This window comes from Chiloscyllium punctatum, chromosome 2 (assembly GCF_047496795.1).
Source record: "Chiloscyllium punctatum isolate Juve2018m chromosome 2, sChiPun1.3, whole genome shotgun sequence".
NCBI lineage: Eukaryota > Metazoa > Chordata > Chondrichthyes > Orectolobiformes > Hemiscylliidae > Chiloscyllium > Chiloscyllium punctatum.
This window is the reverse complement of record NC_092740.1, coordinates 11144192-11167846: the sequence shown is the minus strand read 5'-3', so window position 1 is coordinate 11167846 and position 23655 is coordinate 11144192. Positions and strand designations below refer to the sequence as shown.

Here is a 23655-nt window from a genome sequence, read left to right as displayed (position 1 = left end):
CATTCGCTACTCTCCAGTCCCCTGGTACCACCCCCGTTGCCAGTGAAGACGAGAAGATCATTGCCAACGGTACTGCAATTTCCTCTCTTGCTTCCCACATAATCCTAGGATATATCCCGTCAGGCCCGGGGGACTTGTCTATCCTCAAGTTGGTCAAAATGTCCAACACATCTTCCTTCCTAACAGGTATCTCTTCTAGCTTATCAGTCCGTTTCACACTCTCCTCTTCAACAATACGGTCCCTCTCGTTCGTAAATACTGAAGAGAAGTACTTGTTCAAGACCTCTCCTATCTCTTCCGACTCAATACACAGTCTCCCACCACTGTCCTTGATCGGACCTACCCTCGTTCTCGTCATTCTCAGGTTTCTCACATACGCATAGAATGCCTTGGGGTTATCCTTGATCCTATCCGCCAAGGATTTTTCATGCCCTCTCTTAGCTCTCCTAATCCCTTTCTTCAGGTCCCTTCTGGCTATCCTGTATCCCTCCACTGCTCTGTCTGAACCTTGTTTCCTCAACCTTATGTAAGCCTCCTTCTTCCTCTTTACTAGACATTCAATCTCCCTCGTCAACCAAGGCTCCCTCACACGACCATCTCTTTCCTGCCTGATCGGTACATACATATCAAGGACACGTCGTATCTGCTCCTTGACAAAGTTCCACATTTCCACCACATCCTTCCCTGACAGCCTATGCTCCCAACGTATGCTCCTCAAATCCTGTCTTACAGCATCGTAATTTCCCTTCTCCCAATTGTAAAAACTTCCTTGTTGTGCGCACCTATCTCTCTCCATAACCAAGGTGAAAGTCACAGAATTGTGGTCACCATCACCAAAATGTTCACTAATATCTTTCCAATAGGAAGGAGACCAGAGTTGCACGCAATATTCCAACAGTGCCTAGCCAATGTCCTGTACAGCCGCAACATGACCTCCCAACTCCTGTACTCAATACTCTGACCAATAAAGGAAAGCATACCAAACGCCTTCTTCACTATCCTATCTACCTGTGACTCCACTTTCAAGGAGCAATGAACCTGCACTCCAAGGTCTCTTTGTTCAGCAACACTCCTTAGGACCTTACCATTTAGTGTATAAGTCCTGCTAAGATTTGCTTTCTCAAAATACAGCACCCCGCATTTATCTGAATTAAATTCCATCTGCCACTTCTCAGCTCATTGGCCCATCTGGTCCAGATCCTGTTGTAATCTGAGGTATCCCTCTTCACTGTCCACTACACCTCCAATTTTGATCTCATCTGCAAACTCACTAACTGTACCTCTTATGCTCGCATGTAAATCATTTATGTAAATGACAAAAACTAGAGGACCCAGCAAATATTCCTTTGGCACTCCACTGGTCACAGGCCTCCAGTCTGAAAAACAACCCTCCTCCAGCACCCTCTGTCTTCTACCTTTGAGCCAGTTTTGTATCCAAATGGCAAGTTCTCCCTGTATTCCATGAGATCTAACCTCGCTAATCAGTCTCACATTGGGAACCTTGTCGATTGCCTTACTGAAATCCATATAGATCACATCTACTGCTCTGCCCTCATCAATCTTCTTTGTTACTTCTTCAAAAAACTCAGTCAAGTTTGTGAGACATTATTTCCCACGCATAAAGCCATGTCGAATATCCCTAAACAGTCTTGCCTTTCCAAATACATGTACATCCTGTCCCTCAGGATTCCCTCCAACAACTTGCCCACCACCGACGTCAGGCTCACCGGTCTATAGTTCTCTGGCTTGTCCTTACTGCCTTTCTTAAACAGTGGCACCACGTTTTCCAACCTCCAGTCTTCCGGTACCTCACCTGTGACTATCGATGATACAAATATCTCAGCAAGAGGCCCAGCAATCACTTCTCTAGCTTCCCACAGAGTTCTCGCGTACACCTGATCAGGTCCTGGGGATTTATCATTTCAAGACATCCAGCAGTTCCTCCTCTGTAATCTGGACATTTTGCAAGATGTCACCATTTATTTCCCTACAGTCTATAACTTCCTTATCCTTTTCCACAGTAAATATTCATTTAGTATCTCCCCTATTTTCTGTGGCTCCACACAAAGGCCACCTTGCTGATCTTTGAGGTGCCCGATTCTCTCCCTAGTTACCCTTTTGTCCTTAATATATTTGTAAAAGCCCTTTGGATTCTCCTTAATTCTATTTGCCAAAGCTATCTCATGTCCCCTTTTTGCCCTCCTGATTTCGCTCTTAAGTATACTCCAACTTCCTTTATAGTCTTCTAAGGATTCACTCGATCTATCCTGTCTATCCCTGACATATGCTTCCTTCTTTTTCTTAACCAAACCCTCAATTTCTTGAGTCATCCAGCATTCTCTGTACCTACCAGCCTTCCCTTTCACCCTGACAGAAATATACATTCCCTGGATTCTTGTTATCTCATTTCTGAAGGCTTCCCATTTTCCAGCCGTCCCTTTACTTGCGAACATCTGTCCACCCAATCAGCTTTCGAAAGTTCTTGCCTAATACTGTCAAAATTGGCCTTCCTCCAATTTAGAACTTCAACTTTTAGATCTGGTCTATCCATTTCCATCACGATTTTAAAATAGATAGAATTATGGTCGCTGGCCACAAAGTGCTCCCCCACTGACACCTCACACACCTGCCCTTCCGAAAAAGAACCTTTTATCTCAACTCTCTGCCTTCTGTCAGATAGCCAATCCTCAATCCATACCAGTAGCTCACCTCGAACACCATGGGCCCTCACCTTGCTCAGCAGCGTCCCGTGTGGCACCTTATCAAAGGCCTTTTGGAAGTCTAGATTGACCACATCCACTGGGTTTCCCTGGTCTAACCTACTTGTCACGTCTTCAAAGAATTCCAACAGGTTGGTCAGGCACGACCTCCCCTTACTAAATCCATGTTGACTTGTTTGAATCTGACCCTGCTCTTCCAAGAATTTAGAAACCTCATCCTTAATGATGGATTCTAGAATTTTACCAGCAACCGAGGTTAGGCTAATTGGCCTATAATTTTCCATCTTTTGTCTTGATCCTTTCTTGAACAGTGGGGTTACACCAGCGATCTTCCAATCATCCGGGACGTTCCCTGACTCCAGTGACTTTTGAAAGATCTCAACCAACGCATCCGCTATTTCCGCAGCCACCTTCCTGAGAACTCTAGGATGTAGCCCATCGGGGCCAGGAGATTTATCAATTTTAAGACCTTTCAGCTTTTCTAGCACTTTCTCTTCTGTAATGGCAACCATACTCATCTCAGCCCCCTGACTCCCTTTAATTGTTGGGATATTCCTCATGTCTTCTACTGTGAAGACTGACGCAAAGTACTTATTAAGTTCTCCTTCTATTTCCTTCTCTCCCATCACTCGGCTTCCAGCATCAGTTTGAAGTGGCCCAATGCCTGTCGTTTGTTTCTTATGTATTGAAAGAAACTTCTACTATCATTTATAATTTTGAGAAGCTGCTAGAGCACTCAGAGTTGGAAAGTAACCAATAGACTGAGGTAAATGACAGGTTAATGATTTCTGAGCAGGATTTGTCACTTTCCAGCTGTTTGTAAATCTCAAGCTCCAGATTCACCGTCCCCAAATTAACCTGCAATTTATCTTTATGCAAAACTGAAATGTTGCTTATTTTTATCACAGTGGATACTTTGAGTTGTAATGAATGTTTTATGGAGGGAAAGGTTAAACTGTTATCACTTGCAGTGAGTGCTGAGGATAAAAAGGATGTTTTTGTGAATCCTACTATTTTCTCCCTTGCTCTCCGAGCAGCTGAATTTCCATTGGGTGGGAATGTGATTTCCTGATCATTCCCCACTTTCCAAGATTTCCATGCCCTGTAATATCCTCCAAAGTTACAGCAGATGGGAAGCCCCTGCAAGCACTTTCCCCTCATCTCCAACACCCTCCCTCCCTGCCCTGTGACTAGTTGCTCCAAGCTGAGCCAGAGCTGCCTGGAATGATCTGTTACTGTGATTCCTGACAGTGTCTGCACAGCCCTCCCTGTGTTACAGCTGCTGACTACACCTTGGGTTCCCTGGGTGCCAGCCATATTCTGATGCCAAGGCAAATCTGTTTCTCATGACAAGTTATTCAAGGGTGGCTTTTCTGATTGTGTTTATATTTGAGTGTCTGTGATTTCTAGCGAAGTTCATTCTATTAACTGTGTTTATCACTCTTTGGAATCTGTTCTCTGTGTAACCAAAGCAAGAGATTGATGTACAGTTAGAATGTTCCTTTCTGTGACCTGACAGAATGCATTTAGATTCCTTGGAATATTCATCTTCCTTGTGTATTTTTCAGGAATGATCCAGGTTCATCCAGCATTCCCGGGACTGATCGGGCCCCGCAGCTCACTGCTCCAGGTACTGTCTGTACTCTAACTGACCGATCATTGTCCATTTCAGAGACTCTAATGGAGAGAGTGTGAATCCTGGAGAGATATTCAGGGACAGACTGTTACATTGAGTTAAACCGTTCTCCAGCACCGAATAAAGCCCTTTAGCCCATTGAGTCTGCATCAGTTGAAAACTATCCCCACCCCCATCCTTAACCCTTCACACTTATTGCACAGATTGACGTCTTTGAGAGATGAACCTTTTAACTTTCAGACCATTCAATGTAAATGAATGAAAAGCTATGGGTTTCCATTAAGGGAGCTGACCAGACTCTGGATTATTGTTCGGGCAATGGAGATGGAAATCTTCTCCTCCGTCACTGACCCTGGATGGATTCTTGGACAATAACCATTTCCGATTCCCTGAATCATCTGGCTGAGTAACTGGCTCGGTCCGGTCCTTGCTGTCTCGAGCTGTTCACGGCCAGTCTGTCTGCTGCTTCGGTATGGGTCAAGGAAAACAGTCCAGTTGGGTGTCATACGTCTCAAATGACTCCCAGTCGCTGGGCTGCTGTGGGGAACCTGAGGGTCGGGTTCATGCTCTGGGGAGAGGGGTTCAATTTTCACCATGGCAACTTGTAAAATTTACATTTAATTATTAAATCTGGAAGCATAAACTCAACTCTGTGATGGGGGCCATCTGAATTAACATTAGTCTATTATCTTAAAAAAAGTTTCTGTTTGGCAGTCTCCTTCAGGGAAGCAAACTTACCATCTTTACCCAATCTGCCCGACAGGTGACTTCAGATCCCCATTTCAAACCTCAGTTGTCCTTTTCGGAGCGATTGAATGCAATGTGTCTGACTCTGACCTGCTGCCCTCTGAAATGGCCAAGCAAGCATCTCACTTCAAGGGTGTTCAGGGATGGGCAACAAACGCTGGCCTTGCCTGTGTGACCCATGTGCCTTGCAAGGATATGAAAACTACTGAACTTGTTCTCATTCTCTTCTCAATCCCTGCATCCTCCAATGATCCCCCCTGCCTAACCTCAACTCTCCACCAGCGTCCAACATTGAACATAGAACATTACAGTGCAGCACAGGCCCTTTGGCCCTCGATGTTGTGCCGACCTGTGAAACCAATCTGAAGCCCATCAAACACTATTACATTTTCATCCATATGTTTATCCAATGACCATTAAATGCTCTTCAAGTTGGCGAGTCTACTACTGTTGCAGGCAGTGTGTACCACTCTTATATGACTCTCTAAGTAAATAAGCTACCTCTGACATCTGTCCGATATCGTTCCCCCCTCAATTTAAAGCTATGCCCCTTCGTGCTAGCCATCAGCATCTGAGGAATAAGGCTCTCACTGTCCACTCTATCTAACCCTCTGATTATTCTATGTTTCAATTAAGTCAGCTCCCAGCCTTCTTTTCTCTTATGGAAACAGCCTCAAGTCCCTCAGCCTTTCCTTGTAAGACCTTCCCTCCATACCAGGGAACATCCTCAAAATGTCCTCTGCACCCTTTCCAAAGCTTCCACATCCTTCCTGTAATACGGTGACCAGATCTGCATTCAATGCTCCAAGTGCAGCCACACCAGAGTTTTGTATAGCTGCAGCATGACCTCATGGTTCCAAAACTCAATCCCTTTACTAATGAAAGCTAACACATTGTATGCCTTCTTAGCAACTCTATCAACCTGGGGAGAAACTTTCAGAGAGCTATGTGCATGGACACGGAGAACTCTCTGCTCATCTACACTACTAAGAATCTTACAATTAGTCCAGTACTCTGTACTCCTGTTACTCCTTCCAAAGTGAATCGCCTCACACTTTTCACATTAAACGCCATTTGCCACCTCTCAGCCCAGCTCAGCAGTTTATCTATGTCTCTCTTTAACCTACAACATCCTTCAACATGATCCACAACTCCACCAACCTGAGTGTCATCTGCAAATTTACTAACCCCTTCATCAAAGCCCTCACCTGCGTCATCCACAAACGTGACCCAAAACAGTTCCTTGGGTACACCACTAGTAATTGAACTCCTGGATAAACATCTTCCAGCAACTACCACCCTCTGTCTCCTTTCACAGAGCCAATTTCTGATCCAAACAACTAAATCACCCTCAATCCCATGCCTTTGTATTTTGTGCAGTAGCCTACCATGGGCAACCTTACCAAATGCCTTATTGAAATCCATAGACACCAGATCAACAGCTTTCCCCCCATCCACCTGTTTGTTCACCTTCACAAAGAACTCAATAAGGTTTGTGAAGCACGACCCTCACAAAACCATGTTGACAATCCCTAATTAACTTATTCCTTTCCAGATGATTACAAAATCTTATCTCTTATAACCTTTTGTAACACGTTACCCTCGTTACTCACTGGTCTATAATTACTAGGGTTGTCTCTACTCCCCTTCTTGAACAAAGGAACAACATTTTCCCTCTTCCAGTCTTCTGGCACCATTCCTGTCGACAACGACAACACAAAGATCAAAGTGAAAGGCTCATCAATCTCCTCCCTGGCTTTCCAGAGAACCCATGGTAAATCCTATCCGACTTATCTATTTTCACTCTTTCCCGAATTGCTAACGCCTCCTCTTTGTGACAATCAATCCCATCTCGTCTAGTGGCCTGTATCTCAGTATTTTCCTCGACAACATTATCTTTATCTTGTGTGAATACTGAGAAAAAACATTAATTAACCGCTTCCTCTATCTCCTCTGACTTGGTGTACAACTTCCCACTACAATCCTTGTATTGGCCCTAGTCTTACTCTTTTATTCCTGATATCCCTATAGAAAGCCTGAGGGTTTTCCTTGATCCTATCTGACAATGGTGTCTTATGTCCCCTCCTGGCTCCTCTTAGCTCTCTTTTTAGGTCTTTCCTGGCTAGCTTGTCACTCTCAAGCACCCTAACTGAGCCTTCACATCTCATCCTAACATAAGCCTTCTTCTTCCTCTTGACAAGAGATTCAACTTCCTGAGTAAACCACGGCTCCCGCGCTCAGTAACTTCCTCCCTGCCTGACAGGTACATATATATCAAGGACCCACAGTAACTGTTCCTTGTATAAGCTGCACATTTCAATTGTGCCCATCCCCTCCAGTTTCCTTGCCCATCCCATGCATCCTAAATCTTGCCTAATCACATCGTAGTTGCCTTTCCTCCAGCTCATAACTCTTGTCCTGCAATATATACCCATCCCTTTTCATTGCTAAAATAAACTTAACCAATTTGTGGTCACTATCATGAAAGTGCTCACCTACCTCCAAATTGAACACCTGGCCAGGGTCATTACCCAGTACCAAATCTGACGTGGCCTCGTCCCTTGTTGGCCTGTCTGTGTACTGTGTCAGGAAATCCTCCTGCACACATTGGACAACAACTGACCCATCGAAAGTACTTGAACTATAGTATTCCTAGTCAATATTTGGAAAGTTAAAGACCCCCATAACAACTACTGTGTCACTCTTGCTCCTGTCCAGAATCATCTTTGCTATCCTTTCCTCTACATCTCTGGAACTATTTGGAGGCCTATAGAAAACTCCCGACAGGGTGACCTCACCTTTCCTGTTTTTAACCTCAGCCCATACTACCTCAGTAGAGAGTCCTCAAATGTCCTTTCAGCAATCATAATACTGTCCTTGACTAACAATGCCACCACACACCCCTCTCCCCACCTTACCATCTTCCCTGTTCTTACTGAAACATCTAAATCCTGGAACTGCAACAACCATTCCTGTCCCTACTCTACCTATATCTCCAAAATGGCCAAACATCGAAGTTGGAGAAAGTGAGGACTGCAGATGCTGGAGATCAGAGCTTAAAAATGTGTTGCTGGAAAAGCGCAGCAGGTCAGGCAGCATCAAAGGAACAGGAGAATCGACATTTCGGGCATAAGCCCTTCTTCAGGATGTTTGATTCCTGAAGAAGGGCTTATGCCCGAAACATCGATTCTCCTGTTCCTTTGATGCTGTCTGACCTGCTGCGCTTTTCCAGCAACACATTTTTAAGCACAACATCGAAGTCCCAGGTACCAACCCATGCTGCAAGTCCAATATTTCACCTGCTCCGATCACATCTCTAACTCAGAGAATGATGTGGTGTCCACTGAGCCATTGCTGATATTTAAGGACAAGCCTGTCGATGCATGGTCCCTTATCATTCCTGTTTGTGTTACAGATCAGGACAGTTCCATCCTCTATGCTGAGATTGACAGCAACAGAACAGGTAAATGGCTGCACCTTAAAGGTTTTGAGCAATTGTCTAATTGATAATCAGATTCTATAATCAAACTAAGAAAACATTTTGTCTTTGTTAAAGGTGGCAAGAGATTCACAAACAGTCTGTCAGAAGGCCGTGAGTCAACGTTTGTTTCTATATTGAGAAAGTGTATCGTTTGAGATCACTCCCACTCCCCCATATCTATAAGAGCTGATTTCACTGGGGGTCTGGTTTCCTGAGGAGGGGTTGCAGTGTTGATGTTTGAAGCTGCAGTGGGAAACTGGTCAACTCATAGAATTCGTGCCTGGCCACCATCAGAGAATCATCCCAAATGAGAACTCCCAGTTCAGTTTTAACTGACCTTGAATTCTCCCCTGATGAGGTCTTCATGATGCGAGTCTGACCCAGTACCATTCCCTCAGAAGACGATTGTTGAAGGGTGGTCGGGTCTGATAAACGTGATCGAATTTTTAAGGAGTATTGAAGGATGGTTGATTGGGTGTTTGATATTGACCATCAATGCGGATGTTAGCAAGGTGTTTGGTGAAGTTCCACAAGGCAGACTGGTCACAAAATCAAAGGTTCATGGGATCCAGGGGAAAGTGGAGAGATTGATCCAAATCAGGAGACATTGAGTTCTTGTGAGCGGGTAGTTTTGTGACTGCGATGCTGCTCCGAGTGCCACTCAGAACCAGTTCCCTCAGTGTTCAGGTTCTATCAAAGTTTGGACATGTCTGTAGGAGTCATGATTGAGAAACAAACAGACAAACTCAGCAGGTCTGGAGAAAAGAAATGGAAGAAAGCTACAACATGAAGGGACATAGGGGTACTTGTGCACAAAACAAAGGTGCAGAAGAGATTGAGCAGGATGTTCCCTGATTTAGTGTGTGTTAACTATCAGGAGGACTTGGTCAAACCTGGATTTATTTTTGCGAGAGTATTGGAGGGTGAGGGGAGACCGAACAGAAATACATAAATTTATGAGAGGCAGGGACAGGGGGGACAGTCCGTTTTTTTTCAAAGAGTGGAGATGTCATATACAAGCGGCATAAATTTAAGGTGAATGAGGAAAAATTTGAGGGTTATTTGTGAGGATAGCTTTCAACAAAGAGAATGGTAGACGTCTGGAACATGCTGAGGTAAAAACAATGACTGCAGATACTGAAAAGCAAATACTGGATTAGTGGTGCTGGAAGAGCACAGCAGTTCAGGCAGCATCCAACGAGCCGCGAAATCGACGTTTCGGGCAAAAGCCCTTCATCAGGAATTAAGGCAGTGAGCCTGAAGCATGGAGAGATAAGCTAGAGGAGGGTGGGGGTGGGGAGAGAGTAGCATAGAGTACAAGAGGTAAGTGGGGGAGGAGATGAAGGTGATAGGTCAAGGAGGAGAGGGTGGAGTGGATAGGTGGAAAAGGAGCTAGGCAGATCGGACAAGTCCGGACAAGTCAAGAAGACAGTGCTGAGCTGGAAGTTTGAAACTAGGATGAGGTGGGGGAAGGGGAAATGAGGAAGCTGTTGAAGTCCACATTGATGCCCTGGGGTTGAAGTGTTCCGAGGCGGAAGATGAGGCGTTCTTCCTCCAGGCGTCTGGTGGTGAGGGAGCGGCGGTGAAGGAGGCCCAGGACCTTCATGTCCTCGGCAGAGTGGGAGGGGGAGTTGAAATGTTAGGCCACGGGGCGGTGTGGTTGATTGGTGCGGGTGTCCCGGAGATGTTGATGGTTCCTGTCTCTCTAAACATAGAATACAGAACATGGAACAGCACAGTGCAGGAACATGGCCTTTGGTCCTATGAGGGACATAGGGGTGAATGGAGGAGGGCAGAAAAATTAAAATGACCCAGGTAACTTTAGCAGTTCTCGATGGAGAGGCAAAATGTCCGGTGTGAGATTATTGATGATCATTTCAATCTGTTCGACCACAACATTGATTACTCTTCTTGAGTCATTAAGTCTGTAGCTTGCCTTCTTATCAGGAGTAGCTCCCTTGTTCCTTGTTACATTCAGTGTTAACTCTCTCCTGTCTCCCAGGAACAGAACCTTGATGTTGCGTTGACTCCTTCTTCTCAGGGATGGCTAATTAACATGTTGCTTTTAATTCCTTGATTACAGTTTCTCCTTGTCCCTTTCATCTCAGTACCACTGCATTTCAGAAAAAATCATTGTTGATTCATTCAAACTCTGAATCATTATCAAAGTTCTGAAGTTTACATTCTCACAGCCCCTCATTATTCTAAACTCCAGGGGAAACAAACCCAGCCTGTCCTCCCTCTCCTCATGAGACAACCTGCATCTCAATCTCAGAAACCTCCTTTGAGCCAGCACCAATATCCTTCATTATGTACAGCATTTGAGATGTGATCTCAGAACTGCCTTGTATATCTAAAATAACATGTTTACGTTTATATCCAATTCCTCTTTTATTCAAGGATAGCATTTTATTAACCTTCCTGATTCCATGGTGTAAGAGTGTACCTACCTTTGTGACCTGATTCCCACATCATGTTAGAATACTGCAGTGGTTCTCCATTCACATAATTCTCTCCTTTTTCCCTGTGTTTAGTGTGTCTGCCCTGCCCAATGTCTGTACTCTGTGATCAATACAAGCTAATCCAACTCTCCTGTTCAGTGCTTTAACCAGAGTATGACATCATGATCACATTGTGGTTTGTGGCAGATTGCAGTAAGAAATTAGTTGACTGCAAACATAAAAATAGAGCTCCATCTGCTGTAAGGGGTTATTCAGTGCCCTGAGATCATGAAAAGTTAGGCGTAAATGCATTTATTTTCATTCTGGTAATGAGAAATGCAACAACCAGTTTGTGAAGAGTAATGTCCCCCAAACAGCCCTGTGCTCAATCAGTTAGCCTGTGTATTTTCATGATGTATTCTGAGGGGTGAGTGATGTTGAGGACACAATGATCTGGGTTGGGGGATGAGTGACAAGGACACAGTAGAGAGCTCCTCTGTTCTTCATTGAAGTAACACATTAGGAATTGTTCACAACCACCTGAGAGAGCAGACCAGTGCAACCTTTAACATCTCAGCCCCAAGATAACTTTAGACATTGCAGCGCTCCATTTGAACTGCTCCGAAGTCTCAGCATTGATCTTACGATGTAGCCACTGGAATGGGGAATTGAACCCACAGCCTTCTAACTCTGAGCGATATGTGGTGTCCACTGAGCTGTTGCACTGAGTGTGGGTCTCAGGATGTGGTGAGGGCAGCTGTCTGAGGAGTGATGGACATCATGGAGAGAGCTGTGATCCTGGGTGGATTCAAAACATAAAGGATGAAACTCATTCACTGTTTGTGTCAACGAATGACCCCATCCCGTCCCATACCTAACAACAAACCGACCAATAAATATCCCCTTATCATTCCTGTTTGTGTTACAGATCAGGACAATTCCAGACTCTGTGCCAAGATTGACAGCAACAGAACAGGGAAATGGCTGCACCTTGGTGGTTTTGAGCTTTTGTCTCGATCTGAGATGAGATGAGTGACTGTTGTGGACAGAACAGCCTGAGAGTATTCAGTTCAGTGGGAGATAGGAGTGAATGGATGAGGGCAGAGAAATACAAAGACCAGTGTCAGTTCTCAATGAACAGGTCAAGTGCGGCTTAAAGGCCAGAGGGAGGGGTCCAGGTGGAGGAAGAGAGTTGGAGGTGGGTGAAGGGGTCTGTGGGATGGACAGAGGACTCCTGTCCAAAGAAATGGGCACAGAGACAAAGGCAACGGAAGAAGAGATCAACATCATGTCGTGTCTGAACTTCGGTGAGGTGGGAGTGCAAAGTGATTAAAACTGAGACCTTTATTGAGTACAGAACATTCAGCATCAGAGAAGGGAGAGAGAATGTCCAACAAGTGGTGGAGGTAGGAGAATGGGGAGAGACAAGTGGGACAGTGGGTGGAGGAAGGTTCCAGAGGGGTGGGGGTACATGGTATCGGGTGAATGAGCCGGAGAATTAAGTCAAACTGGGGCTGAGGACAGCTTTGAGACAGTGTGAAGGGGTGCTGATGGAGAGAGGGGTCAAGAGTGTGTATATGATGGCACATAGTACTGAGTGTGGGTCTCAGGATGTGGTGAGGGCAGCTGTCTGAGGAGTGATGGACATCATGGAGAGAGCTGTGATCCTGGGTGGGTTCAAAACATAAAGGATGAAACTCATTCACTGTTTGTGTCAACGAATGACCCCATCCCGTCCCATACCTAACAACAAACCGACCAATAAATATCCCCTTATCATTCCTGTTTGTGTTACAGATCAGGACAATTCCAGACTCTGTGCCAAGATTGACAGCAACAGAACTGGGAAATGGCTGCACCTTGGTGGTTTTGAGCTTTTGTCTCGATCTGAGATGAGATGAGTGACTGTTGTGGACAGAACAGCCTGAGAGTATTCAGTTCAGTGGGAGATAGGAGTGAATGGAGGAGGGCAGAGAAATACAAAGACCAGTGTCAGTTCTCAATGAACAGGTCAAGTGCGGCTTAAAGGCCAGAGGGAGGGGTCCAGGTGGAGGAAGAGAGTTGGAGGTGGGTGAAGGGGTCTGTGGGATGGACAGAGGACTCCTGTCCAAAGAAATGGGCACAGAGGCAAAGGCAACGGAAGAAGAGATCAACATCATGTCGTGTCTGAACTTCGGTGAGGTGGGAGTGCAAAGTGATTAAAACTGAGACCTTTGCTGAATGTTCTGTACTCAGTATCGGAGAAGGGACAGTGAATGTCCAACAAGAGGTGGAGGGAGGAGAAGGGGGAGAGACAAGTGGGAGAGTGGGTGGAGGAAGGTTCCAGAGGGGTGGGGGTACATGGTATCGGGTGAATGAGCCAGAGAATTAAGTTGAACTGGGGCTGAGGACAGCTTTGAGACAGTGTGAAGGGGTGCTGATGGAGAGAGAGGTCAAGAGTGTGTATATGATGGCACATAGCACTGAGTGTGGGTCTCAGGATGTGGTGAGAGCAGCTGTCTGAGGAGTAATGGACATCATGGAGAGAGCTGTGATCCTGGGTGGATTCAAAACACAAAGGATGAAACTCTTTCACTGTTTGTGTCAACGAATGACCCCATCCCGTCCCATCAATCCCTCTCATCCCTATAGCCTCGGTGCTAACACATGCTGTCTGACTACCAGCCTTTGGCCTTATCGAGAGTAGTGGGGACAAGGTAGGAGAGCAGAACTGAGACAGAACCAGATCAGTTATGGTCTTAATGAATTGTGGAGAAAGCTCGATGGGCCATAGGGCTTGCTCCTGCTGTGAAGTACAATGTACATATCTTCTTTAAGTTGAAGCAGATGAGTTTCAAAGTTTCTGGTTGTGTGGTTTGGAAATTGGCTTTGGGCCAGGAAGCAGAGCGCTGTGGTCTGTGGTTTTATTTCAGACTGGAGGGAAGTGTGCAGAGCTGGTGATATTATTCTCTTCTTGATCTTTGTGAATGATCTGCACTCAGAGATACAGGACAAACTCCAAAGTTTGCAGATGACACAAAATTCAAAAACACAGTGAAGAGTGAGGAAAGTGCTCACAGGCTCTGGGGCATATAGGCTGGTGAAATGGCCAGCCCAATGAAAGTTAACACTGGGAAGAGTGAAGTGACACATCATGATAGGAAGAACAAAGAGAGGTGTGATAAATGGTGTAATTTTACAATGGTTACAGGAACAGAAAATTCGCAGAAATGCACATTGAGAAGTCTTTGAAGCTTGGAGGTTTCATTGAAATGGATCAAAAAAGGCAAAAGAAATGTTTGTTTTTATTGAATGGCACATGGAGTAGAAAAGCAAGGATGGACATTTCCAAAACATCAGTTCGACACATGACCAATTCTGAGCACAATCCTTTAAGGAAGATGTTTTTGTGCAAAGCAGATGAATCGAATGGTTCCAGGGAAGAGAGACTTCAGTTTTTTGGAGGAACTGGTGTTGTCTTTACAGCAGAGAAGATTCAGGGGAGATTTGGTTGGGCTGTGCCAATTCAAGAACAGTCTTTCGAAAGTAAGTCATGAGAAACTGTTTCCAATGGCAGGACAGTCAGTTAGTAAATGGATCCAGGTAAAGGTGTTGATGAAAGAACCAGAGGTCACATGACAGATTAAACCCAGACCCAGGAAAGGACATTGGGTGTGTGACGGATTTCAATAGCTTTTTCAAAGGGCCAGCCCAGGCACAGGGGGGCTGAGTGGTCTTCTCCTGTTATGTATGATACTGTACAACGGGAAGACAATATTTCCTGTTTTGCTGCCACACTGGAGTGGCATTCCATAAGAGGCACATGTGATATGAGAGAGTTAACTCTGATCTGTACCTGTCAGAGACTGGAACAGTTAATTAGATTAGATTACTTACAGTGTGGAAACAGGCCTTTCGGCCCACCCAGTCCACACCGACCCTCCAAAGAGCAACTCACCCAGACCAATTCCCCTACATTTACCCTTTCACCAAACACTACAGGCAATTTAGCATGGCCAATTCACCTAACCTGCACATCTTTGGACTGTGGGAGGACATTGGAGCACCTGGAGGAAACCCACACAGACACAGGGAGAATGTGCAAACTCTACACAGACAGTTGCCCAAGGTGGGAATTGAAGCCGGGTCCCTGGCGCTGTGAGGCAGCAGTGCTAACCACTGTGCCACCATGGCACCCCTTAATGAGCTCTGAGTCTCAGAACCATTTGTATTTAACAAGGTGATTGTGAATTGAAACATTATAAAACATCCTGCAAGATGACCAAATGTTCACAAGCTGCAGTAGTTGGTTCATGAATTGAAGAAGTCCCAAACACACACAAACAATGAAATGATTCAAAAATACAGAGGCAAAAGATTTTGAAGTTTTTGTCTTTGGAAGAACAAGGAATGTGTCCAAACACTGTTCAGTTTCCTGACCGTGAGGATGCAGTCACTACATTCCTGTTCCTTACTGCAGTTACATGGGATCATCACCACCTCCAAGTTCCCTTCCAAGCCACCCACTCTGTACTGACATGGAAATATATTGTCGTTCACTCACTGTCACTGGGTCATAATCCTGGAATTCCCTCCCCAGTGGCATTGTGGGTCTCCCAACATTTACACGGACTGATCATGAAAGCAAGGACTTTTTGCTGCCTTGTGGAGAACTTTGTTGTCAAACAGTCACTGCCATAGTTTCTGGAAGGTTGAGCTGTCTCAGCTGATCCAGTGTTGGATCACTTTCCCAATGGGCATTGAGAAGCAGAGTGCCCTCGTGGTCACCTATGGGCTGGACTGAGACTGGCATTGATGGGCAGAGCCAGTGATGTCAGCCCTGGGCACCGTTTTGAGGGAGGTGCCTCCCAAGCTATCGAGAGTGCTAAATGTATCCCGGAGTCTTAGCATATACAAGAGGTAGAATATTGAACTGACCAGTGATTTGTGGTTTGGTTTGGCAACACTCAAGCATTGGCCAAGTCCCTTGTTTGCAGCATTGAAGAGACCAAGGGTGGCTTGCTAGTCGGGTGCAGAATGTGAAAACAACAGTGATGTTATCAGTGCATACTGCATCTTATGTGGGTCTGTTGTGGTCATTTTATTATTGGCATGGATGAGACTGAGGTTGAAGAGATTTCTATCTGGGCTGTGTTTAATCCTGACACCAGAGGTCAAAGCTGCTGTTTGGTAGATTATAGATAATATGGAGCTATCACACAGCGTTGCTTTACTCTGGTCCTGTTCCTTGAAGACATCCGTTCCTGAAGATGTCAAGTCATCCCAAAGCAGTTGCAGAATTTGGAAGAAGTTTCTGGACATTCCAAATTTTAAGAGTATGATTCATCAAGTGATTTACTGAGACATCTGCTGTGATCAGGTTGAGAAATGTAATACAGAGTTCCTGGTGTTGTGTTTGACATTTTACTTGGATTTGTCTGACAACAAAGGCCACGTTGGAGATTCCATTGGAAGGTTTAAAGCTGTAGTGTGTCTTTGGGAGGATTCCCACAGCCACAGGAAGTCGGAGAGTCGGGAGAATGTAGATCAGGATGTTCTCCACTAAGGACAAGATGCTCCACCATTCAAGAGGATCATGTCTGAGCTTGTAGTTCAACACCACTTTCCTGCACTATCCCCTTACCCCTCAATGTTTTTAATGCCGGGAAATCTATCAATCTCATTCATGAATATACTCAATGGTTAAGCTTCCACAGCTCTCTGATGAGAGAATTCCCAAGATTAACTGCTTCGAAACAATAAATTCCCCCTTATCTCAGTTCCAACCACCTATCCCTCATTCTGAGACTGTATTCCCTGGTTCAAGCCAGTGTATGACACTCACTCTGTAACAAGTGAATCCTTTTGTTGATATGGAAATCCGATCCGTTCACCCCATTCCAGATGGGTTCTCACCAGAGTTCGATATAATTGCAGTGAGATGTCAGGAATTAAGGGAGGGCCACATCAGGAGTGAAGGAAGGCCTGAACCAGGAGTGAAGGAAGGACTGAACCAGGAGTGAGGGAAGGACTGAACCAGGAGTGAGGGAAGGACTGAACCAGGAGTGAGGGAAGGACTGAACCAGGAGTGAGGGAAGGACTGAACCAGGAGTGAGTAAACTACCCTAGATCTCTTCAATGCTTCCAAGGGTTGTACCATTTACTGTATACTTCCCTCTTGCATTAGACCTTACGCATCACCACATGTCTCTCCAAATTAAATTTCAGCAGCCATTTCTGAGCCCAAGTCTACAACCTTTATATGTCCTGCTGTATCCTCTGGCAATCTTCCTCACTATCCAAAGCTCCCTCAATCTTTGTGTCATCTGCAAACTTACTAATCATGCCACCTACAATATTCTCCAAAATATTTATAAATGTTGTGAACTAACAGGGGTCCCAACACTGACTCCTGTGGATCACCAATGGTCACAGATTTCCAGTCAGAAAAACACCCTTCCACCACTACTCTCTGTCTTCTATGACTAAGCCAATTCTGCATCCATCTTACCACCTCTCCGCAGATCCACGTGACTTCAATTTCACTATCAGCCTGCCATGAAAAACTTTGTCAAAGGCCTTATGAAAGTCCATGTGGACAATATCTATCACCCTGTCGTTGTCAATCATGAAACTTGCTCAAAAGGCTGAATCAAGTTTCTGTGACATGACCTTCCTGCACAAAACCATGTTGCCTCGTGTTAATAAGAAGATATTTATTCAAATTGTGTAAAGCCAGTCATTAAGAATCTACTCCAATATTTTCCCGACCACGGACGTAAAGCTCACCATCCTGTAAGTTCCTGTATTATCCCTGTTGCCCTCAAACAAAGGGACAATGTTGGGCTCTTCTCCAGTGCTCTGGGACCTGTCCTGTGACTAAACAGAATCCAAGGATTCTGTACAAGCTCCCAACAATGTGCTTCCTCACCTCGATGAGTCAGAGGAGGCAAATCTCTGTTTCTTTCTATTAAAATATCTGTTTCTGTAACCTCCATTTACCAAAATAAATGGAAAATCATCCTGTACAATGTTTCTAAATGCAGACTTGCTGCAGTGCAGTCTTTGAGACTGGCTGCTGCTTTCCATCACTTCCTGATGACATTGGCTTCCTCTTTGAGCATGTGGCACCTTGTAGCCCTGTATAAATCTGCTCACTGACAGCCCCTCTCATTCTTCAACAATTTCTGTACCTTACACCAGTGTCCTTTTGTGGGACTGGAGTCACATGTAGGCCAGACCAGGGATGCAATGGGATGCATTGAAGAAGGAAATAAGGAGAGTCCAGGGTTAAAGGGTGGGACCAACAAATCCAGTGAACCTTGAATACTGAGTAATACACAGCATTGGATGAAGGGAAAAGGGAGGCTTATGGCAGGTACTGAGAATTCAAAACAGTAGCAATTTCTGGAGGATTATAAAATGTGCAAGTGGGAAATTAAAGTGGTGATTCGGAGTGCTAAAAGAATATATGAAAGTATACTGACAGGTAATATAAAGAAGCATCCAAAACATTGAAAGGAATATTCATGGTAAAAAGACAACAAAGACCATGATTGTAATTGAAACTTGAACCCAGAGGATGTACATCAGGCTGTAATTGACAACTTTATGTTGGTGTTCAGGCGTGAGAGGGATGATTTTGTTGCAGAAATCGGGGAGATATTCTGTGACAAGATGAAAGAAATTAACATAGAGAGCAACTGCTGAGTGGTATGGGCAGCAAAAAGTAGATAAATCTCCAGGGCAGGATGAAATGTATCTCAGGTTGTTGAGTGAGGCAGGGGAGAAAATAGCAGGGGATTTGGAAATAATTTTCCATTCCTCTCCGGCTGCAGGAGAGGTGCTGGAGGACAGGAGGACAGCCAGTCTGGTACCTCAAGAAGGGAACAAGGGATAAACCAGGAAACTTCAGGCTAGTCAGTCTCAACTCAGTGTCAAAACGTGTGGCAGATCAGGCTGATGAACGGCTCGTGCCCAAAACATCGACCCTCCTGCTCCTCAGATGTTGCCTGAGCTGCTGTGCTTTTCCAGTGCCACACTGTTTGACTCTGACTCTCCAGCATGTGCAGTCCTCACTTTCTCTCAGTCTATACTCAGTGGGGTGGAAACTGTTCGAAGTAATTCTGAGGGACGGAATGGATCTGCATTTGGAGGAACAGGGATCAATCATGAACATGGATTTGTTCAGGAAGTGATATCTTTACAACTTCCCTGAATTTTTTTTGAAGAGGTTACCAGATGTATAGACACGGGGAATGAATTTGATGCATCTTTTTAATACAAAGGGAGATAGATTTTAAAAGAGATCTTATTGAATGATGGAGCAGGCTTGAAGGACCAGATCGGTAGCATCTGTGGTGCAGGAGAATTGACGTTTCGAGTATAAGCCCTTCATCAGGAAGGATCTTTCTTCCTAATGGAAGGCTTCTTCCCGAAATGACGACTCTCCTGCATCTCAGATGCTGCCTGACTAGCTGTGCTTTTCCAGCTCCACACTCTTCGACTCTAATCTCCAGCATTCACAGTCCTCACATTCTCCTTGAGGGTTCAGATAACCCTCTCCTGCTCCTATTTCTTATGTTCTTGTGTCTTCTTGGACTTCGGCAAAACTTTTGACCAGGTTCCACATGGAAAAATGATAGCAAAGGTGAGAGCCCATGGGATCGAAGGAAATTTGGCGTAAATTGGATGCACAACTTGCTGACTGGAAGGAAACAGAGGGTGATGATCGAGGGGCATTTTTGTGACTGGAAGTGTGTGTCCTGGGGAATCCCACAGGGGTCACTGTTGGGGCCCTTGCTATTTGCGGTTTGTCGTAAATGATTTAGACTTGAATGAAGAAGGGTTGATTAATATGGTCCCAGATGATAAACAAATAGTTGGGGTAGTAAATATTGAGGAGGATAGCCTTAGACAACAAGAGGATCTTTACGGGCTGGTCAGATAGACTGATCAGGAGCAAACAGTATCCAACATGGATAAGTGTGAGGTGATACACTTGGGCAGGACTGAAAAGGGAAGGGAAGATATAATGAGCAATAGGACCCTGGGAAACACCAAGGATCAGAGCGACCTTGGTGTGCATGTACACCAGTCCCTTAATGTATCGGGACAGGTGGATAACATGGATAAAAAACCCTATGGGATACTTCCCTTTATTAGTTGAAGCATAGAGCTTAATTCAGAGCAGTGAGGTCATGTTGGAACTGGGTGAAAAATTGATTAGGTCACAGCTAAAGAATTGTGTGAAGTTCAGGAATCCACATTATGGGACAGAGCAGATTTGCCAGGATGTTACCAGGGCTGGAGAGTTTCAATTCTGAAGAGAATTTGGATAGATTGTTTTCTCCAGGGAGGAGGAGATTGAGAGGAGACATGATTGAGATGCGTAAAATTATGAGGGACATAAATACAGTTGAATTGAAAATGGTTTCCCCATGATGGAGTGTTCAGTGACCTTGGGACATTAATTTAAGGTACGGGGCAGGGCGATTGTTTTTATTCATTCATGAAACATGCATATCACTGGCTGGCCAGCATTCATTGCCCATTCCTTGTTGACCTCTTGAGAAGATGGCGATGGGCTGCCTTCTTAAACCGTTCCAGTCCACGTGCTGGATGTAGACCCATAATGCCTTGAGGGAGTGAATTCCAGGATTTTGACCGAACAAAGTGAAGGAGTGATGATATATTTCCAAGCCAGGATGGTGAGTGCCTTGGAGGGGAATTTGCAGGTGATGGTGTTCCCCTTTATCTGCTGCCACTGAACGTTTAGCTGGAGATGGTCGTGGGTTGGGAAGGTGATGTCTGAGGATCTTTGGTGAGTGTTAGAGGTTTATCGGAGATGTGAGGGAAACCTTTTCACTCGGAGGATGGCGGGAAAATGGAAGTCATTGCTTTTAAGGGTGACACAGACATGAAACCCTCATAATGTTAAAGACCTGTTTAGGTGTGCACTTGCAATGTCGATGTATAAGGCATTGGGGCAACTGCTGGATAATAGAATTGGAATGGGTAGATGGTTGGTTTTGACCAGCATGGACTCAATGGGCCAAAGGGCCTTTTACTCTGCTCTAGATCTCTATGACTCTATGATTAAGACCATTAGGGGTCTTGTGGTATAGTGGTAATGTCCCTCCTTCAAAGCCCGGACGCCTCCATGAAGTCCCACTTGATTCATGGGTGTGTAATAATATCTCTAATCAATGTGTTTGGACAATATCTCCAGGAAAGTATTACTCACTTGAAATATCTGGCAATGGGCATCAAAGTGCCACATCTTAGCATAGTGAGGGGATGGTAAGTGGGTTCTGGAAGGGGTAGCATAAAAGGTATGCCTTAGTAAGGGGCACACTTTGAATTTAACTTCCAATAAGTTCCCTCATGTAAACTGTGATCCACAATATCTCTGAGACACTGTGAACCGTGATTCTTTAAAATCATGGACCGACTGGGTGTACATTGTGGAGGAGCAGGATGTGTTTCCCTCTGCAATGGAGGGGATTGGCTCAGAGTGCTGGGTGCAGGGTTTTATAACTTGAACCATGGGACTGTGGGAAAATTGGAAACCCTGGGATAGGGTTGGGAATCATGGAATCAGGAACCTCCATGGTAAGGCATCTGAGACTTCCCGACTTGGAGAATGTGGAAAGATCGTTTATGCTCTTCTTTTGTTGAGAACCTCAATCAAATCATCCCAAACCTTCCAGTGTAACAGGATACAAACATAATTTGTGATCCCACACCTTGTAATTTAACTCTGTGAGACCTGATGTCATCATTCTGCACCACACTCTTTCTCAGGTCAGAATATCCTTCCCAAGGTGTGGTGCCCAGAACGGCTCCTGAATTGAAAAAGAAATAAAATTAAAAATTATCCTTCTCAGGTTCAAATTCTTCCACGGCATTGGGTCTGTCATCCTCATATACTCACAATATTTCCAAATCTGGCCCCTCCATATCCCTTCCTGTAAATGTAAACTCACCATAGTCCCAGAGGGCATCGGGCTGTTCTCTCATTAGAGAGGATAAAGCTGGGCAAACGTGAGGACTGCAGGTTCTGGAGATCAGAGTCTAGATTAGAGTGATGAAGGGCTTTTGCCCGAAATGTCGATTTTCCTGCTCCTCGGATGCTGCCTGATCTGCTGTGCTTTTCCAGCACCACTCTAATCTCCACTGTAATAGTAACATCACTGGGGTCTAATTTTCAATCTCCAAGACTGTGAGAATCCCTGTCCAAACCTCTCCAACTCTCTTTCCCCCTTTTAAGTCACTCCTTAAGACATGCGTGTTGGAACACCACCTGTCCAAATAACTCCGAATATGGTTTGATGTCTGATTCTCATGCAGTTCATTCAACATTTTCCAATGGTAAAGCTGTGATGTGAATCCAGGATTCTGTACGATTCTTTGATTCTAGAGTCAGAAAGCTGATGCAGTAAGGCAGTTTCAGAGTGAATACTGTTTGTATTACAGCTCAGCCTGATTCCTGTACCTATGCCAGCATCGTGTTTGACAGCAACAGAAAAGGTAACCAGCTACATACTTTTTGCCCACATAGTGGTATTTCTAAACATTTAAAATACATCCTCCTCACTAACAGACTATTCTCTTTCATTTCAAGGTGGCAAGACTCTCCGGGTTGCTGATTCAGAAGAGAGTGAGTCAGTTTTGTCCTTTCAGAATCCGAATCCTAATCCTTTCTCCTTTCCCAATCCCTGAAGCCCATTCTCCAATGTGTGGGACAGTACTAGATGGGCCTGGGTGATCCATTTCCTTGTTATTTGAGACCCCAACGTTGGGTAGCGCCATTATGGAGATTTGATCACATGACCTTAAAGTCCCATTCCCTCACCATGATGCTGTTGTCATTGGCCCATCGGTCTGTTCATCTTTATTAGGGTGTTCCTTTACTCCACCAATCAGAGAGAAAACAGTCTCTCCATTATCCCATTGGATGATACTTGACTGTCTCTCAAAAAGCTTGTCTCTCCCAATGTATTTGTGAGCGTCATAAAGTAAATGAGGGGGAAAATGAACAACTGATGGAGTAAATATTTCCCTTTCCTGTAACTGCTCTGATAGTGATGGGACTGATATTTGGGTAAATATGCTCCTTTCCTCTATTTACCTTCAAACTGAATTGATAATGATCATCAGCTCTGATTTCTGTCTCTTTCTAGCGGATGTAACCTATGCAGCTGTGGTGAAGACTCATTAGGAGCGAATAAGAACTGAACCTGTGTAACTGAGGTTGCATTGTTTCTCAGATCAAATTCAAGGAACATCATGGAACTTACCAGCTCAGAAACTTGGCATTATTATTCTTCAAAAGTGTTTTTTAAAATTTTTTTAAAACTTGTGCCTTTTTATCTTAGTGTGTTTTTAATTGTGGACTGAAGCACATCAGAATTGTTGAAAACCAAGGATTGTTTAAGGGATACTGCACTCTTTGAAAGCAAGTAACCTGACACTCATTGTAAGTATTGTTTACACAGCTGCTGGGTCAGACAGCAGCAGAAGAAGGTGCAGACGAACTGGAGACATGCCCATGTACAAATGGTGATTCAGGCAGAAACAAGTATCTGATTGGTCTTTGTACTAAAGACCAGTATCAATGACAAAGACCATCTTGCTGCCAATGACTAT

General features: G+C 44.7%; 1 long non-coding RNA gene across 1 annotated transcript; it reads left to right on the top strand.

The window, feature by feature from the left end:
• The first annotated feature begins 4323 nt into the window (after positions 1–4323).
• On the top strand, positions 4324–23318 carry LOC140492726 (uncharacterized). Its single transcript, XR_011963631.1, has 6 exons — positions 4324–4350; positions 8519–8566; positions 8660–8695; positions 22483–22536; positions 22631–22666; positions 23190–23318. It is a non-coding gene; the product is annotated as an uncharacterized lncRNA (long non-coding RNA).
• The last annotated feature ends 337 nt before the right edge of the window (positions 23319–23655 follow it).